Source organism: Stegodyphus dumicola, chromosome 11, assembly GCF_044657685.1.
Source record: "Stegodyphus dumicola isolate Sdum_Otavi_A_Nest chromosome 11, ASM4465768v1".
NCBI lineage: Eukaryota > Metazoa > Arthropoda > Arachnida > Araneae > Eresidae > Stegodyphus > Stegodyphus dumicola.
In genome coordinates, this window is record NC_140778.1 from 49093994 (window position 1) to 49114069 (window position 20076).

The window sequence follows — 20076 nt, forward strand, 5'->3', positions numbered from 1 at the left end:
TTGTATAACACTCCTAACTATTATTTTTTTACTTCAAAAGTGGATAAATCATTATCAAATTTTTCTAGTACACGGAGAAATGGTCTATGTATCCACACACATAAACGTAGTAAAAGATACTATTGTTGATTGAATATCTTTTGGCAGCAATATCAAGATGCAACGAAAATCCGAAATCAATTAATAACATGCATTTTATTACAAAAACACTAGCAGGACGTATTATTTGCACAAAAAACTTAGTGTGGAAATAATTTGCGGCACATTATCTGAGATCCGCTTTGAATGAATACATAAAGTGTTATAATGAACAATCAGTTTTAATATTTCACTTGATACTGAAATGCATAAAATCAAATTGCGTTTCTATGTTTCAGGTTTATAAAATACAGCTGATAATTGAAGGGGTATCAGGTTTATAAAGTACAAGCTGATAATACATGATAAGGGAGAAGAAATTCCTAAATTACAAAATTGAATATTATATTTTAATAAAGTAAAATGATACATATTATAGATACATCCTAAAAAACGATAATATATATATATATTGTATATCGTTGTATACCGTATATATATATTATGTATTTATATGTATATCTACTCTTTTCCGGATGTAACTGTAATTACGTACTGTGCTGGTTTATCATCTTCCTGTAGCGATGCATTTGGATTTGCTGTGTATGAATCTGTTTCATTGAACAGGAACAAATAGGAAACAGAATATTGAAAATTGAATTTTTTTAAAGCATTAGTAATTTATATATATTAGATTGACTAAAAAGAGTATATTCATGCATAACGTATAAATATGCGAAGTGAATACTTTTTGGCAATCACCTTTCTAGGATGATCATTTTTAAAAATAACCAGTACTGTTGATAAAATAAACACCGGTACGATCTATCTGCCTAAGGGAAAGGATGCCTTCGTGGAAGACTTTCTAAGGGAAATTGGCTCCTAGACACGTTACACAGGGTAAAACCACGAAAGCGCAACCAGTCCCTTCGCGGGATTCGAAACTCGGACCGAAATACTGGTGTTCAGCTACTTTACAGCTTCGTGCCTCATTTCAGAGCGGATTCGCTATATATGAAACAGAGTAATGTGCTGTTACCGTATTTAGCAGCCTGCCATTTTCCTTGACCTACCATAAAAAAATAAAATAGCAAAATTATAACAGCGTCTCTAAAAAGATGCTTTGCTATATTCTCATTAAATCTTTATCATTCTGCGCTACTAAAAACGAAGTACGATTATTTCAAATTCAAAATTTTATAACATTACTTTACAGAAAGCGATCTCATGTCTTCTAAAAATAAAACCCAACATCTGTTTCTACTCAAGCGCTTACTTTCTAGACAAAGTAATTTCAGTGTAACGTACGTTCAGTTTTATCTAACTTTGAACGGAAAAAAAAAAAAAAAAAAAAAAAAAAAACTATGTACATAACAGGCAAAGATATTAACAGCACATAAATTTAATCAATTATATTGGATTACCAGAGGAGAAAAAAATAATTCGATGAGATAATTCTCTGAGAATTCATAAACGCTAAATTAAGAATAAATTTTATAAAATGTTTACTAATGAATACATGTATTTGCATAGTAAGTTTCCTTTTTTAAAAAATTTTTCATCTTTATCACGTTTATCGGAGTGTCGTATTTAACTTCACAATTATGCTCCGAAATTTCATTGCTGTAGATTGGATTATTACCAATATATAATTCTACTAGTAACCAGAGCCAGTATTAGAGGTTTTTGCTGCTCACTACAATATCTGTGGCTCTTACTTCTGCCACGCGCCGCCAGTGGCTGAGTGGTTAAGAATATTGATTACTGGAAGTTCGACCTGGTTTCGGTTCGATCCCAGGCGAACCAGCTGGCTGCATGGTTTGTTTTCCTGTTGTGCAACATGAATACGACCCAGTTTCCTTCAGCAATTAGGCTCACCCGCGGCCGAGCGGTTAAATCGCTGAACACTGGTAGTTCCGACCTGGGTTCGAATCAAGGCGAACGGGCTGGCTACATGGGCGTTTTCATAATCTTCCCCGTGTGTAACGTGTATGGGGAGCTTTGCTATAAACTAAACTATGCCTTCAGAAACTTCCTCCACGAAAGCATCTGCTATCTGCCACCTCGTGGCTTTGCTATATTCAAAGAGCCTAACCCAATTCTAGCACTCAGTTCCTCTCTAAATTCTAGCGGGCGAGCGCTAAAGTCGCCTATTACTGGTAGTTCAACCTCGGCACATTATCTGAGTTCAGCTTTGAATGAAAACAACATAAAGTGTTATAATGAACGATTAGTTTAAAGATTTCACTTGATACTGAAATGCATAAAATCAAATTGCGTTTCTACATATCAGATTTATAAAGTACAGCTGATAATTGTAGGAATATCAGGTTTATAAAGAACAGTTGATAAATACATGAGAAGTGGGAAGGAATTCATAAATTACAGAATTTAATGGTTGTAACGAAAATTTTAAGCACGAACGTTCTTCATAAAGTTATGAAAAAAAAAGCAGTCAGTACCTTAAGTGCGGATAGTAATCACTACCAAAAATCTATGCTTTTCTGCCAATTTTTTGGTAGTTTTTCAAAACCTTCGGCTCGGAAACTTGGTGGCCCGAGTCCAAACACAGGTCAACCTCATTTCGGACGTCTTGTGCAGAAGTGAAGATAGGACCAGCAAGATGTAGCTGAAAGTCCGAACGTGCGATGTCGGGGTTATATGGTGGATGTGGTGAAAGATCCCTTTCGAGTCCGTACAGAGGCTAGCCGGTGAATGCAGACACGTATGGTATTATCTTGATGGAACGTTACCTTTCTGCGCCGGAACTCAATTCGACTCTTTTCCTTGATAGCAGCGTCAACATGCACTAGCATCTCGTTGTATCCTTTACTGTCAAGGGTTTTACCTTTTTCCATATACAATTTGTGATTAATACCACGGCAATCCCACCAAATACAAAAGAATGATCTTTTTGTTAGTCAAATTACGCTTTACGATGCTGCCGACGGACTCACGGGCGCAGATCAACTAAATTTTTGGCCTATGTTGTTGAAATAAATTTATTTTTCAACACAAGTGACTATCCAGATCACCAGATCCAAAGCATGATCTTTTCGTTAGTCAAATTACGCTTTGCGACGCTGCCGACAGGCTCACCGGGCGCAGACCAGCTCCCTTTTCGACCTATATTGTTTGTGTAAACTTGTCTAACTTTGAAAGAAAAAAAAAAAAAAAAAAAAAAAACTATGTATATAACACGCAAAGATATTACAGAACATAAATTTACTCAATTTTATTGGATTACCAAAGGAGGAAAAAATACTCAGATAACTCTTAGAATTCTTAAACGCTAAATTAAGAATAAATTTTATAAAATGTTTACTAATAAATACAAGTATTTTAAATAATAAATTTTTCCATCTCTACATATACCACGTTTATCGGAGTGTCGCATTTGACTTTACAATTAAGCTCCGAAATTTCCTTGCTGTAGATTGGATGATTACCAATATACTTACAATCCTACTAGTAACCAGAGCCACTATTAGGGATTTTTGCTACTCAGTACATTATCTGTGGCTCCTACCACACGCCACCAGTGGCCGAGTGGTTAAAACTACTGAATACTGGAAGTTCGAACTGGTTTGGGTTCGATGCCAGACGAATCAGCTGGTTGCATTGTTTGTTTTCACCGTGTGTAACATGAATACAAGCCAGTTCCCTTCAGCAATTAGGCCCTCCCGCGGTAGAGGAATTAAATCGCTGAACACTGGTAGTTTCGACCTGGATTCGAATAAAGGCTAACGGGCCGGCTGCATGGACGTTTTCATAATTTTCTGTATGTGTAACGTGTATGGGTTGTCAATTTCTCTAAGAAAGTTCAACATGAAGGCATCCTACTGTGCTTTGCCATAATAACCTAATCTAAGCCTTCAGAAAATGACTCCACGAAGGCCTGCCATCTTAAGAAGGTAACCCTCGTGGCTTTGCTACATTCAAAGAGCCTAACGCAGTTCTAGCAAGCGAGCCGCCGAACACTGGTAGTTCATCCGAAGTTCAAGCCTCGATAACGAGTTGGATGCATGACCGATTTTGGTGTTTTCCAAATTCACCTGCTTTGGCGTAATCAAACTCTATAATTCTAAACAAACTGACGTTCGGTTCGGCTCCAACGGCTCTAGCACCACGTTCCAAATTATAACTACAGTTCAACAAATAAATGTCTGGCGTATACATTCGAATAACCTAAGTAAAAAAAAAAAAAAAAAGGGGGGGGGGCTTTTTAATTTCTTCCACAACCAAGCATGCATGCATGCACATAAAGCGAATAAAGAAAAACTTATGGAGTGCAATAAGGTTCTAATCCATAACATATTTAGTTAGTGATCGCCATCATTGGGAGCTATAAATATGCTATATTGACGGGAAGGAGAAAATGTTACTTCCTGAGTGAGCTAATTCAGAACTAGTCATTATTTCATCTGTCATCTTAAATTTAGGATGTCAAATTACGTGACTAACAAAAACCTAGTATTTATATGAAGCTTGATAAAAATCAAAGTTTTGAAGACGGTATATGTGATCATGTTCGGTTGATTACCATTATGATCAGCAAATAACAACAGCAATTTACTGATGTCTTTCTTATCTTTATATTCAGATGTAGTTTTCAGGGCAACTAGAGGAAATTTATTAATTACTTTTATTATTTTTGATACTTTATACGTACGAAGATACATACTTGTAGGAAGAGAGATATAAATATCATATTCGAACAAATAAAAACAAATCGTGACTTGAAGACCCTAGAGATACGGCTTCTGATTGCTTTTCAAATTTTTACCATATTAGTAACGATATAATCGAATAATCTTTCAAAGATTATTGTTTACCGATTTTAGGTAACAACTAGAAAACATTTTTTCGAACTTATCCTCAAACAAGTTTGCTATTGGTAATGAATACTGCTGTATCATGAATCAGGTACGGCGCTATGCATTTTGCTGACTTTGTACGCAATAAATTCTGTTGTCAAGTGCCCTTCCCACAAAATTCTAAAATTTTATTGCTTGATGCTTCGCTGAATTTTACAATTTTGCTGTACGTAAATTCTGCCGTACCGGCAGTGATCATGATTTCAAATTCCCCCTCCCCGAGATTTACTGTGTTATCTGAAAAACAGCTTACAAGTTGCTAAAAATAGCTATAAAACTGGTTCCACAGCTTTTAGCAACGGCCTCCCGTTGTGCGTTTGGAAACTCAGCTTTTGAAAGAAAAGGAAGGGGAATAATTTCTTTATGACTACAGTATAGATGAGGTCCGTGACTTTGTTTGAGCTACTGCAGAATGTTCTGAAGTACACTTTTTTCTGTTTCGGCAACATTCATCTTGAGAATTCAACACTTGCTCATTAGCCCTTAGTAATTGACAGAAATGCTTTTAGAAAGTAGTGGGTTCATTGATACCAACAAAATGGTTGGTATCAATAAACTGGGGATACGTTAGTTTCAGTTGTTGGGTTCAAATGAACCTTTCAAATACTAAAAAAGTCCTTTTGCATAATCGAATCCTTTTGCATAAAGAATTTCATCTGAGAATAATTTTTCGACTTAAAAATGAGTTTTGCAGTACTTTTTAAATACTACTTGTATTTTTATTTTCGAAAATTTTCATAAATATTGTAATTAATTATTTCCAATTTTAATAACTCGCAGAAAAAACACAATTTTCAAGAAATTTTTTTATTATGGTTATTCAAACTTATACTAATATACAGCATCTTTTATATTCCTTATACATTTGACACTGCATGCTTCAACCTGCATGTAAGTTTCTCTTCCTTAGTAACTCCTGACCCAGAGACGTCTCAATGAAAGCCAAATCATGCACAAAATTTTCATCTGAAAAGAAAAAAAAAAGAAAATGATAAAATATTTTTAACACCATATTCTCGACCCCCCCCCAAAAAAAAGAAATTGCACGAAATACAAATTTCTAACAGAAAAATGCATTTTCAAGCAGCTGAAATTGTTTCACAAATTAATAATTCAGATAGCAAATGTAACATATGGCACTATTGCCACTCAGTGCAATCTCTGCATATCCTAAATTCTGCTGGCTGATGTCTTCGTAAGTTCTGAACATTTTTTTGCCTCTAAATTTTGCTGCTCAGTGCCCTCTGCTAAATTATAAAATTTTGACTACCACTGGTTGCCAATGGTTAAATTATAAAATTTTGACTACCTGATCAAAGCAAAGAGGCAAGATGCTACCTGCTATTGATAAACTGCCTTATAAATACCACAAATGTAAATAAATATCAGTTTTATTTCCAAAACAGAATTATCTCACAGCTAAAGCATTGCCTTTGCAGAAAATCTTCTAAATGGAAATAGAATGGCATCCACATTACATGTGCAGAATCCCAATAATTCATTATAAACAGTTCCAAACCATAGTTAGGCTTAGAACTCACAACAGTATTCTTCTTGGAAGTCTTCCTAAGGAAATGGTAGTATATTCAGGGAACATGTGGGCAAAATCATGACAGTATATCACAAGCCTAATTCTTGACCATACATACTAGAAAGATCACAGAAATTCCTCACAGGAAGCTAGATTCATATAACAAAATTTCATGCAACATATGGCATATGGGAAAAAGCAAGGACATTATAATCACTAGCATAGTTTATACCCAAATGAGTCGCAGATGGTGCACTATGTGCTCACAGCTGATTATCACTAATGCAGATATATATTTACTAATATTTAGAAGATGATGAAGTATAGCAAAATATACAAAACATTAGTCCTTAAATCCAACACATTTTCTGATTTTCATACCATCTAGAATAATAGATTTGACGTTAGGTACAATATCAGAATTTTGGGTACATGAAATGTGAAATGGTTTTTTATTTTTAGTCACTGTTTCTAGTAATTTGTTCGAAAGTAACAAATAAGCTGGTTTCAGTCTGTCAATGAAATGTTAACTTGTCTGTCCTTAATTAAGACTCGGAAATATTTATCATATTTTTTCACCACAAAAAAATGGTCCCTCAATAAGCAAATTCAAGTGCCTTTTTCACACGATCAGTTCTCACAAACACATGAGAACATGATCTCAAGTCTTTATGCATAAATATTTTATGTTTGTTAGCAGTTGATAAACTGGTGCTGATCCATAAAAGACAGTAAATTTGTTACAAATGGTTCAGGTTTAGTTTTAGTGGTAGGTAGTCGAAAAACTCACATGGTAACCTTATTTGCATAAAATATACCATTTGAGCTACAGAGTGATTAGTATCAGGACATATTGCAACTCTGAATCCTAGAAGGATTTCTGTCCATCTGATGTTGCTGTGAGCCTTTATTGCATTTTTTTAAGTTCTGAGAAACTGGTCAATTTTCCCACTGCAATGTGGGTGGTATGGAGTGGAACGTAAAACTTTAGCACCACATACTTTTGCAAGGCTCTTGAAAGGCTGCGACTCAAACTGTCTTCCTTGATCTGAGATTATGGAACCAGGCACAACAAATCTGCTAATCCAATGATTGTAAAATGCTTTGACAACCATTTCTCTTGTGATATCTGGTAAAGAAACTACTTTTCCCTAACAGGAAAAATGGTCAATAAATGTCAGATAATACGTCCTACCAGCAGATGGTGGTAATGGCCCAATCAGGTCAACTTGCACAATACTTAATCTAGCATGAGGTGCTTGGAACTCGGCTATTTTAGATTTTGTATGCCTGTTGACTTTGCTCCTTTGACAATTAACAGGACTTTAAGTCCTACCAGTCGCTTGGGCGAGCCCGTCGCAGCGGGACATTACCCAGCGAACCTGGGGGAAAACCCCCGGGCTACTAGTACAATGCCGCGCTAGGACGTGCCAGACTCCGAGGCCGGCCAATAAGTGACCTTTCCCAGAGCCTTCAGAACCACTAAGTTCATAAATTTTATACCCCCGTGGCCGAGACTGCCTAGATACAGATCCTAGCCAGTAGCTTCGCAGAGTTCTCTACGTCAACCCCCGGGGGGGAATGTCAGGCTGGGTACTGGCATTTCTATTTCCATCAGCTTTTTTGCAGCATCAAAAACCTTCATTCTCATGTTAGCAGACACTTTCCTTACTCTTTCTGGCTGGTGACAAATAGTTTTATTTCTTCTTGGCTCATTGCCGGAATCTGAACTTCCGCCGATCGGCTTATAGCAGCTATCATCATTTAAATTTTCTTGCCTGTCGGGTCACCAGATTTTATGACTTTCATCATCCCCAGGTTGCTGTTCAATGCTATCCGCTTGCTTTGAAGAGTTTGGAAACTTTCATCTCTGGATGCTCATTTTTGCTTCTGCAGGAAATCGTTATGAGCAAGCATTTTAAGGTGTTTGAAGAAATCAAGGTCACATTCTTCAGCAGCAGTGAGAGGAACCACTACTTTCGAATATATATTCCAAGTTTGTGATCTCAGAAACAATAAACTGGAAAAAATTGCTCATTAATAATGCAGAAATCAGTAAAAAATTCAATAAAACCATATGGCATGCTAGGCCTTCCTACAGTGCTCCTAACTGAAGTTGGCGCACCAAACTACTATAGCAGTATCAGGCGAAACACAAAGCGGGGGGAACTAGCAACTTAACGCTCACTGTCTCGGAGTCCTCTCCGCAAACGATATCTATACCCTCTTAAGCAATGTCCTTGCCTTATAAAGCACATGTTGTAGCATACAGGAAAGTCCCTCATGTCCAATAGAATTCCTGTAAATCCAACGTATCTTTTTGCTTTATAAAGCACATGTTGTAGCATACAGAAAATACCCAATGTCCAATAGAATTCCTGTAAATAAAACGTGTCTTTTTACTCAGTACAATTGTAATTTCACTTTCGATGCCAAGTTATTAATTTCCAATACTTTCAAAAATTTCTAAAGCCTATCAGAATACACAATGTAAATAATTGTATTGGAGATCTTTCTTTGTGGAGCTTTTCCTTGGAGAACTGGAGTTATACTGAAATTACTGATGAATAAAAACAAAATATTTCATTGCAGACAATGTTTACATTGAAAAGTATAACACTTGGTGCAGAAAATGCTCACAACAAGTTAGCAGCTATAAATGAAAGCACACAGGAATATTTGGAAGCATAACTGGATGAGGAAACATTCGGAAAGAGATATCTTCTGCAATGGGAATGAGCACAGGATATGTAATCTTCAAAAGTTGATTACTGAAATAAGGCAGAGTTCATCAGATACATTTTTTTACAGAAACAGTGACTTTGTGGAGGTCATTACAGAAATGTGGTTATACTTAAATTACTGATGAATAAAACCAAAATACTTCATTGTAGGCACTGTTTACTCTGAGAAAAACATGGTGCAGAAAATGTTCAAGTTAGCAGCTACGGGAAAAGCACACAGGAATATTTAGAAGCAGAAGTGGATGACAAAACATTTGGAAATGAGATCAATTTAATTTTCTGCAATAGCAGTGCAGCACTGGAGATGCTCTCTTCAAACATTGATTACTGAATTATGGTACAGTTATCAGACACATTTTTCTACAGAAGCAGTGACTTTGTGGAGGTCTTTCTTGGAGAAATGGAGTTATACTGGAATTACAGAAGAATGAAACCAAAATACTTCACTGCAGGCATTGTTTTACATTGTGAAGTATAACACGTGGTGAAGAAAATGTTCACATGTTAGCAGCTATGGAGAAAGCACACAGGAATATTTAGAAGCAGAAGTGGATGTGGAAACATTCGGAAAAGAGATCAATTTAATTTTCAGCAATCGCGTGCAGCACTGGAGATGCTCTCTTCAAACATTGATTACTGAATTATGGTACAGTTATCAGACACATTTTTCTGCAGAAGCAGTGACTTTGTGGAGGTCTTCCTTGGAGAAATGGAGTTATACTGGAATTACAGAAGAATGAAACCAAAATACTTCACTGCAGGCATTGTTTTACATTGTGAAGTATAACACGTAGTGCAGAAAATGTTCAAATGTTAGCAGCTATGGAGAAAGCACACAGGGATATTTAGAAGCAGAAGTGGACGTGGAAACATTCGGAAACGAGATCAGTTTAATTTTCAGCAATCGCACTGCAGCACAGGAGATGCTATCTTCAAAAATTGATTACTGAATTAGGGCAGAGTTCATCAGACATATATTTATTTCTTGTATTCAAATTAAGTATATGTAGATGTACATCACTTAATGGCTATCACTGTTTACAAGCAGGTGTATACAGTATGGTGGAGAAAATGTTCACAAAAAGTTAGCAGCTGCACAGAAAATATACAGGAATGTTTAGAGAACAAGCATATCAGGCCACATGAGTACTAGAACAAATTCAGAAAAGAAAAGATTTTCATTTTCTGCAACGGTAGGGCAAAAGAAACGATGTTATCTTTAATAATTAGTGGCAGTGCAGCACAGGAGATTATCTTCAAAAAATGACTGCTGAATTATGGCAGAGTTTATCAGACTTGTTTTGCTTTCTACAGAGGCAGTGACTTTATGGAGGTTTTCTTTACAGACATGTGGTTATTCAGAAGTTACTGATGATTGAAACCGAAAAACATCATTACAGGTATTGTTTACATAGCGAAGTATAATATGTGGCGCAGAAAATGTTCACAAGTTAGCAGCTATGGATCAAAGCACACAAGAATACTTAGAAACAGAAGTGGATTCGGAAACGAGATGACTTTAATTTGCTGCAATAGCAGTGCAGCACAGAAGATGTAATCTTCAAAAATTGATTACTGAATTGTCAGAATTCATCAGGCTTATTTTTCTACAGAAGCAGTGACTTTGTGGAGGTTTTCCTTGGAGAAATGGACTTATATTGGAGTTACACATGATTCAAACCAAAATACTTCTTTACCGCAAGTATTTAAGTTCAGAGGTGTAACATGTTTTGCAGAAAATATTCTCAACAAGTTATCAGCTATGGATCAAAGCACACAAGAATACTTAGAAACAGAAGTGCATGAGGAAACATTCAGAAAAGAGATGACTTTAATTTTTTCCAATGTTAGTGCAGCACAGGTGATGCTATTTAAAAAAATTATTTATTGAATTATGACAGAGGTCATCAAACTTATTTTCTTTTTCACAGAAACTGTGACTTTATGGAAGTCTTCTTTGCATAAATGTAGTTTTACCAAAGTTACTGATGATTAAAACCAAAATATATGATTGCACGCATTATTTACACTGCAAAATATAACATGTGGTGCAGAAAATGTTCACAACAAGTTAGCAGCTAAAAATGAAAGCACACAGGAATATTTAGAATGAGAAGTGGATGATGAAACATTCAGAAAAGAGATGCAATGGCAGTGCAGCACAGGAGATTCTAGCTTCAAGTATTGATTACAGAATTATGGCAGAATTGATCAGACGTATCTATTACTGAAAGCAGAGACTTTTTGAACATATTTTTTTTAGAGAAATGGGGTAATATTCTAATTAGGTATGGATTTAATCATAATGCTTTGTTGCAGGCATAGTTTTTATTCAGACGTAGAAAATGTTACGGTGTGCTGGCTTGGCTTGTTACTGATTACAAATCAAAAATAATTTTTGGTTTCCTGATTCTTTTCTCTCCTGCATTCTTTCTAGGAGATGAAATAATTTTATCTGCTTCTGAAATTTCAATTTCTCTTTTTTCTTGTGTTTGTTTTACAGAAGCAGTGGCCTGTTTTTGTTTCTCATTCTGTGCTCTAGCATCAACAATATACTTCGGTTCTCTAAGAGACATTTTTCTTGGTGCTCTTGGATCAACAAGCTCAGGAAGAATACAATTCACGTAAAAGTTTTCGAGTTTTGGAACTAAACTGATCCAGAAAGTTTTGTCTTCGGGTATTCTTAATGTGATTGCATCTTCTCTGCACCATATATATAAATCACACCAATTCCTCTCTGTTATGGTTAACTGCCCTTCAATTTGAAAATAATATTTGTGGCTTTTCGGTAAATAAAGATTATTATCAGCATCCATCCGAAGACCAACAGAATTAGGCTTGCTGAAAAAGTCTGACAAGTCTGCTGAGAATCTGGCTGTATAAGGACATTTTAGTTCAAGTAATCCATCTTCGTCTATCAATCCATCTGGCGAAGTACAAAGAAAGGGATATTTAGGATCAATAAAAAGGCCACAACGTCTGATGTTTTTTCCCATGTGCTTTTCCTTGTATTGATTTAAGGCTACTGCTTCATTAGCCAAGCCATACTTTAATGCTTTAGTTGAAACGTTATCATTATATATGATACGTTTCACTAAAGCAGCACTGAGTGTTGTTGGACGCCTATCAGCAACATCTTTGAAAAAGGATGATGATATTCTTCTTGATCTTTCATGACGCCATCTTTCAGATGATGACTGTCCACGTGTTACGGCCTCAAGAGAATCTTTTTTTGGAACTTCAATTGATATAAAAAAATTTTTAGCTGCCAATTCATATGCTTCATCTGATAGGTCTGGTTTCTCAGGAAAATCACCATAAGAAATATCCCCACCTTGCTGAATATGTCCTGCTTTCCTCATATTTCTCTTTTTCTTCTCATTGTCAAAAAGTCTACGTCTCTCAAGACGTTTTACATGGCGCTTATTTCTGGAAGCCAAGAATTTCAAAGTTGGAGTCCTGGGGCTACTTCCTGTTACAGCTTTTTGTGCATTTTTTTGCCACTGCTGTGCTGGATTTTGATAGGCCATGACAGCAATACTCGCACGCCTGTTCATGCCACCAGCTTTGGAAAAATCAACTCTTTTTCCACCAGATGTTTTACACAGTTGACTCATGAAGCTTTCAGCAGGATTATTTGTGGCATTCCAAATAAGAGTACTGCTACACGATATCAGTACTCTTCCCACTTCTGCTTCAATAGCTTGCAACATACCCGAGGAAAAAATTTCATTGTATGTGCTGTCCAACTCTGCACCTTTCTTTGCACAAAAAGCACTACAAGCATCATGCTTGCCAAATATATGATGTGGCCCATTTCTCAAGTCAGATACTAATGCATCAATAGTTTCTTGTGTGTGCTGATAATGGCTAGGTAAAGCATGAGCTTTTATAGCTACTCTAGCACCTCTGACTAACAGTGGCATTTTAATTTTCAGCAATTTACGGGCAGCAATTCCTTTAGCCCCGGGGAAGCGCGCAGTATTTTGCTGAAGTTTCTCAAGAGCTCTGCGATATCTTCGAACAGCATGGTTAGCACATTCTACTTTGATCACCCGTCCTCCATATGAAACGCTTTCTTTCACTTTGGCCATTGCGTTAGCATCTCCATCTCCAACAAGTCGAGTACAACGTATTTTGTGAACACACTGGAGATAATTCAGACCTTCCACAATGGCACTGCTTTCCATACCTGTAGAAGGCCCATTCCAATTTCGCCAACAAAGGTGCACTTTATTTGGCATCTTGCCATCTTCAATAGCACTGCATATAAGGCACACTTTGTTGCGAATTCCAACAAACAAAATTTTCTGGGTGACCATGCCTATAATAACAGATATGCCACTTGAAGCATTGTAACCATGCCCATAGCTTCTTTTACACCAACCTCCATCAACAATGACAGTTATACAGTGATAACCATCATTATCTTTATCATTGCGAAGTTCTGCCTGCCTTTTCTCCTCTTCTATAGCAGCACACATAGTTTCCTGTGCACATCCCTGTATTATTTTGCCAGTAGTTCGCTCACAAGAAGCAAAGGTCGAGTTGCTCATATACGGAATTTCCATGATGCTAAACTTTTCCTCCTCTTGTGAAAATCCACTGCCAGTAGATAACGCACCTAATACTGCAAGCTGATTTAGGCTGCTTTTCTCCATATCAGAACAAATTGTTGCCATTTCCCCACATAAAATTTTATCACATACATAGTTATATGTAGTGACAAGACCACGTCGAATCACTTTGTTAAAAATAAATGATCCTCCAAATTTACAATTTAGGGAATGTTGCTCTAATGTCCTAGCCTGCACTATTACAAAAGACATATTGCAAATTGTTCTGCCAGATGGTAATGGATTTGCCTTTCGTCGATCTTCCCTTTCGATAATTAAAGGTGAATCAGGACACAGAAATTCATCATTAAGGTTCTCCTGAAGAGGCTCAGACTCCAAGCTAAAATATATATATATACAATATATATACATATATATAATTAATATATATAAATATTACAAATTAGGTTTAAATTTGGCTTATTTGATGACAGCAAAGCACTTGATCTTCCTAAGAGGAGGAATGCTTTCATGGAGGACTTTCTAAGGGAAATGGCTCATATACACGGGGAAAACCATGAAAACGCCCATGCAGGCAGCCCATTCGCAATTAGGTTTAGGAAATTTAGGCAACAGATAGCAAATAAATTAACAATAATAATACACTGGATTACCAGTATATTACTACAAGAAGATGAGTCATCTTCACAACTGCTGCTTCCATGCTCGCAGTGTCATTTGCTCGTGCAATATTAGTCACTACTTTGTGTGCCGGAGGTTTCACATGAAGGGCCTCTACACCTGAGTATAAAATGTTCGTGTTCCAGTAAACACTGAATTCAGAGGGGCAAGAATAACTCTTTCATGGTGGATAACTCAGTTACCAAATGGCTTTCTAAGGCTCTATTCAAGCCGTTGTATAAATGTCATAATTCCCAACTAACAACGCTTTGTAGTCAGACCTTGCTATGTCACAAAAACTAGTTTGGGCATTAAGCTTGAAGTTTTCAACTTTGTGCCGACTTGATATAAGAGTCGGCCAATCAGAGCATATACATAAAACCTATTGAGAGAGAAAGCTGTAGACACATACATGCATGCACAAATTTAGCTTCTCTAATTGGCTATGGCTTAGACCCTCTCTCGCAGGTGTGAATGGAACTCCCACATTTTGTGCCTTATGATTATGCGTCTATGACATTTATACCATCATGTGAACGGAGCCTTAGGATGGCATACTAAGAAGATGCACTGTCTTGTGGGGATAAGCAATTTATACTCCTAAGCCTAAAAAAAAAACTTGGAAAAAAAAGATCACGACTTAAATTTGTTGTCTAATTGCTCTAATTTGAGGCACATTATGAGAGGAAAGCAAAGGTAGTAATCAGAATTATTTAAAAAATTTTATCCTTATATTTTTCTTAAAAATTCTGTAAAATAATAAAATTTGTGGTTTTCCTCAAATAAATATATATGGAAAAAATAACAGCCACATAATCACGGATTTCATTTTGTTATATTTTATTAACAAAATTTAAATTATTAAAAATCTCTTTCATGAAGGGAACATAAAACATCATGAAAACAATGAAAAAGAAGCAATATTTAAAAAAGATAGTAGGCTTATTGATGAGGCTCCCATCAAAAGAATCAAACCCCAAAATATTTTCATTTGCTTCAGTGTCCCGACTGAAAATTTCACTGATTTCAATGAATATATTTTAAAAAAAATCTTTTATTTTCAAGTTCTTTCATGCAAAACGTCCAAATTTGGTACAAATCAAATTCATCCCCCTCTTTTTGATAGCTACAATATTATATTTAACAGTTTTAATAGCTATCAGTATGTAAACAACATAATGTAACACCATAAAAGAAAAACATAAATGATGACATTTTAATTTTGGCATAGAGAAATACATATTTACCCCAAAAGAGAGCTTGTATTTCTACCTTCTACGTCAGAGTCAATAACTGAAATGTCCAGATCAGAACTGAGAAGAAAAGAACCATAATTAGTTTAATTAAGATACAATAACACACCGACCAAGTATTAATTTGAGAGTCAAGCAACAAAAATCAGCATCATATTTTGAAATATTCACTATTTGAAAATATAACGCTGATTTTGGTTGCTTGACTTCTAAATTAATACATAATTCGTTAACCATAATTAAGTAACTGTAATATCATGCACAGCTAATATCTATTTTAAAAATAAACCAACTTACCTCAGGAAAGCCTGGTTTGTCTTAGGAACATTAGCTGTAACTTCTGGCGTAGAAAAGTCAAATTTTTCACTTCCGGACCTAAGAATGAAAGAAATAAACTGCTATAACATAATTAAAAAAAAAAAAAAACATGAATAAATAAATAACACATAACAAATTTAAGCATTAAGCTATGTATGACTACCACCCATCTCAGACAGTGCGACAGATATTGCTGTATACTGTTTCGCCATACCCTGTGTAGCTATTATATCATGCTGTATAACCACAGTTTAGAAAAATTACAAAATGTGTTATTTATATCTATCTAAAATGGTACATTACTACATGATTTGTAAGAATAAATTAGAGGGCTCTGCGAATGAAATTCCTTCCAATTAAAAAATGTAGGAATAAAGAAAATGCAGGAATTGCAAATGCAGAAATGAAAAAGGGGATTATATTTTTTGTACAGTAATTTCAATATTAATTTTAGGGGCATAAAATATTAGGCCCCTAAAAGCAGAATATAGTTTTTAAATGTTCAGATAATCTTCCTATGAGAAGAATTCCTTTGAGAAGTACACATCTGAACCACAATTAAAAAACATGTACAAGAACAGAGCTGAGGACTTCTGTTTGCAGAAAGTCTGTCACATAACATATGAAAAGTTTCTTATTGGTAGATTTTTGATCAGACGGATATTTTAATGTTATACAGAGAAAGCATTCACTCCCTTTATACTGGAGATAATTCAATTTGGACAATGGCAAAAAGGCTAAGCAAGCCTGAGCGTATTGGTCCCATTCTTGGCACTAGTTTGGTTTACGCTCAAAATACACAGCAGATATTTTCTAATTACCTGCATCCCAATATCAATTCAATTCAGCTTTTGGTGGAATTTACCATTTGTGACATATTTTTCAAAAACTACACTTCACAACATGCATACATGACAAATACACAGAACCATAAATAAACAAGCAATAATATATATTTATATATAAATTTTACTAAATGATCATAAAATGTTCCAACGCTAAAAGAAAGTTTTAACATCCAAGTAAATGACATAATAAAAAAAAGCAAGTTGAACAGCGAGCACATGAATAAATGTGCATACGCCTGTAAAAATATACCATAGGTAACTGACAAAGCATTTCGTAGCAAACATATGACTATAAAATTTCCAATAATACATGTAATGATGGTGAATTCAATTTAGATCGCAAGAACATGCTCATACTTTTGAAAAGATTCAATTATTTCAGCAATTCCTTGTGAATTGGAATTTACCCTTTCAATATTTCCCAACAATTTAGTGTGAATGGAGGAATAAATTCTTATAACAGAATTGAACAATTATTAGCATCCCCTCATACACACACATACAAAAAAAAAAAAAAAAAAAAAAACTTACTTTGTAAAAAAATCATCCGGGCAATGATTCTCCTTTGACACAGATGCAGTTGTATCAATAATTTCTGACCTTCAATAAAAAAATACGCATATTTTACTTCGGAATTAACTTACTACGAAATCATAAACACGGGGTAGTCGATATAAAGAATAAATTATTTCTCACCTTTCGAAAACATCCGCTTGTTCGGAATCTTCCACATCTCGGGAATTTAATTTCATATTTTTTTCTTGAGCTCGACGTTTACGCTGAATTCTGGATCTTTTATTAAAACCAGGATGTTTTTTCGGTCGTCCTTGATATTTTCGCATATTTTTTGCAAACTGACCACAGTACAAATAAATGTAAACAAAACGAGTGCGGAATAGCAATGCAATAGGGTTGCCGTAAACATCATTCTGCTGACAGCTGACAATGTTTAGTGAAAACTGTGTATAAAGGAATATATGAAACGCTTCTAAATATTATTTAGAAAAAAATATGATTTATAACTGATATCAAAATCAATTACTTCGTGAATTTTTGCAGAAATAAGATTACAATGTTAAATTTTAACTCGTAGCGCCATCTATTGATGGCTTTCCAAACTACACATTAAAATTACGTATTTCAAACTAATTTTTTTAAAATATAATATTTAAGTAAATTTCATTTCAAACCTGATTCTAACATTGTGATTCGAAAACTGACCTATTGCTTTATATTTCTGCCAAATTGCACGCAACATAGTTTCTTAATTAGCGATTCTGCGTGTAAAAAAATTTTTAGTATTGTAATGCTGCTGTAGTAGACCACCTTAAAACTAAGGTTCTGTTTACTGTCTGTCTACGGTAAGAACAGCTCCCGCCACGGTGTCTGGCGAGTGGCGGTCGCTATAGCAACAGGGCAAGTATATTTCAAATAGGAACGAACCAAGGGTTGCTTTATTGTTATTTTGTTTTTGGCGACTGTTGGCTTAAGCAAAGAATCTCTAAGGAGAAGAAGTAAAGGTTCCCCGGGGCAAATGTGGCTCCGTCAGACCGAAGAGACACATTATGTATATCCCTGAAGCTTACTTTAAAGGGGCAAACCATTCCAAAGCTATCCACCCTCCGTACCTCACTGCGCATGTGCGAAATAACATCAGGACAAAGAATCTCTAAGGCAGGAGGCATCAAAGAATGCAGCATGCCGTCGGCCATGTTAGCAATCTCTTACCACGTTGTTCGAAAACGTTCTTTGTTGTTGTAGTCAGAGGTACTTGGTTTTAGCTATGTGAAATTCTTTTAAAGACTTTTTAAATGTAATGCTCTAAGTGAAATGGTTTTGGCTATTGGGTGAAAACTTTGCTCTTGGTTTTCACAATGGTCATTCCAAATAATTGTCTAAACGTTTTCATGGTAATTTGTTTTTAAAGTTGTTGTCGGATAATTATAATGTATTTCAGTGTTTTCAATTTATTTAGGGATGCCTTTAATTGTCTTTAAATATTTTTTTTTTTCTGTTTCAGTTAGCTATTGCAAATTTTGCTTTTAAAATTTCACTGTAAAATTTTAACTATGGATCCATAAAAATTTATTACGTTTTGTATGGCATGTGTTTTCCCCCTTTTTAAGTTTACAGAAGAAAAGAATTAAGAAATTTATTTCATTTAAATTTTGTCTTCGTACGGCTTGCTGTTTAAATTGAAAGTAAAAATTGGACAGGATTTCTATAATTCGCCCCAAAATTCCAATTAACATCCTTTTGCTCATAAAACTCCAGAAATGTATGAAAATAAAACATTTTGAGTTATTTCAAAGTAAAAAATTTACTGTCTCCTCGAACTGCGCTGTTTAAATTTCACCCTGCGCTGGTGTTTCACTGCATAGCCGTGGCTCTTCGGTACAGCGGCACAGAGGCGAAACAGGTTTACATTGCGTCTATGGAAGCTTTCATTCTTCTCCTTAGAGATTCTTTGGCTTAAGGGAAGTTTATCATTCGTCTTCTCGGCCTCATTCCAGCTGCACGCATCTTTTCTTAAGCCTTATATTATTACTATTAGCTATATTTATTCTCGTTTTTATATCTTTTGTGCTAGCATTTGCTCAAATTCGCTTCTATTTAGCTTGATTTTCGTAGTGCTTTGTTAATCGCCAATTTTTTAAAATGCCCTTCCAGTTTAAGAAAGGTCAACCTTTAAATTTTCACGTCAAATCGTGTATGATGTCGCAGAATTTTACGCTTCTGAAGCTTCGGCGAACTCTTTAGTAGTTCCTCTTCCTTAAGTTTTGAAGAGCAAAGTATCAACAATGGGTGAAAATAAACTTCTGAATACACTTGGAAAGAAATGTAAAAGCCCTGCTAATCATAAGTGTGAAATTGACGATTTTGACAAATGCGTTCTACGGCAGACAATACAAGACTTTTACATCAAAGAAAAGAAAGTGCCATCTGTGCGGAAATTACTGCCTGTCTTGAGGCAAAAAATAGACTTCCCGTGGCAAAAAGACTCTTTGTGCAAAGTTTTGTGTTCAATGAATTTTCGTTGGAATGCGTAGGAAAAAAAAAAAAAAAATTCTTATCGAAAGACCTCACATTGTATTTTGGAGGAACAATTATTTACGCGAAATGAGAAAACTCAGAGCAAGTGAACGCCACATCGTTTACATCGATGAAACATCGATTGACAGCAATTTAA

General features: G+C 35.4%; 1 long non-coding RNA gene across 1 annotated transcript; it reads right to left on the reverse strand.

Annotated features, from left to right (window-relative positions):
• Positions 1 to 5746: 5746 nt before the first annotated feature.
• On the reverse strand, positions 5747 to 19453 carry LOC146993947 (uncharacterized). The gene is made up of 4 exons (XR_015043942.1): positions 17418 to 19453; positions 16018 to 16095; positions 15715 to 15780; positions 5747 to 5921 (listed from the first exon to the last, which is right to left on the reverse strand). It is a non-coding gene; the product is annotated as an uncharacterized LOC146993947 (long non-coding RNA).
• Positions 19454 to 20076: the final 623 nt, after the last annotated feature.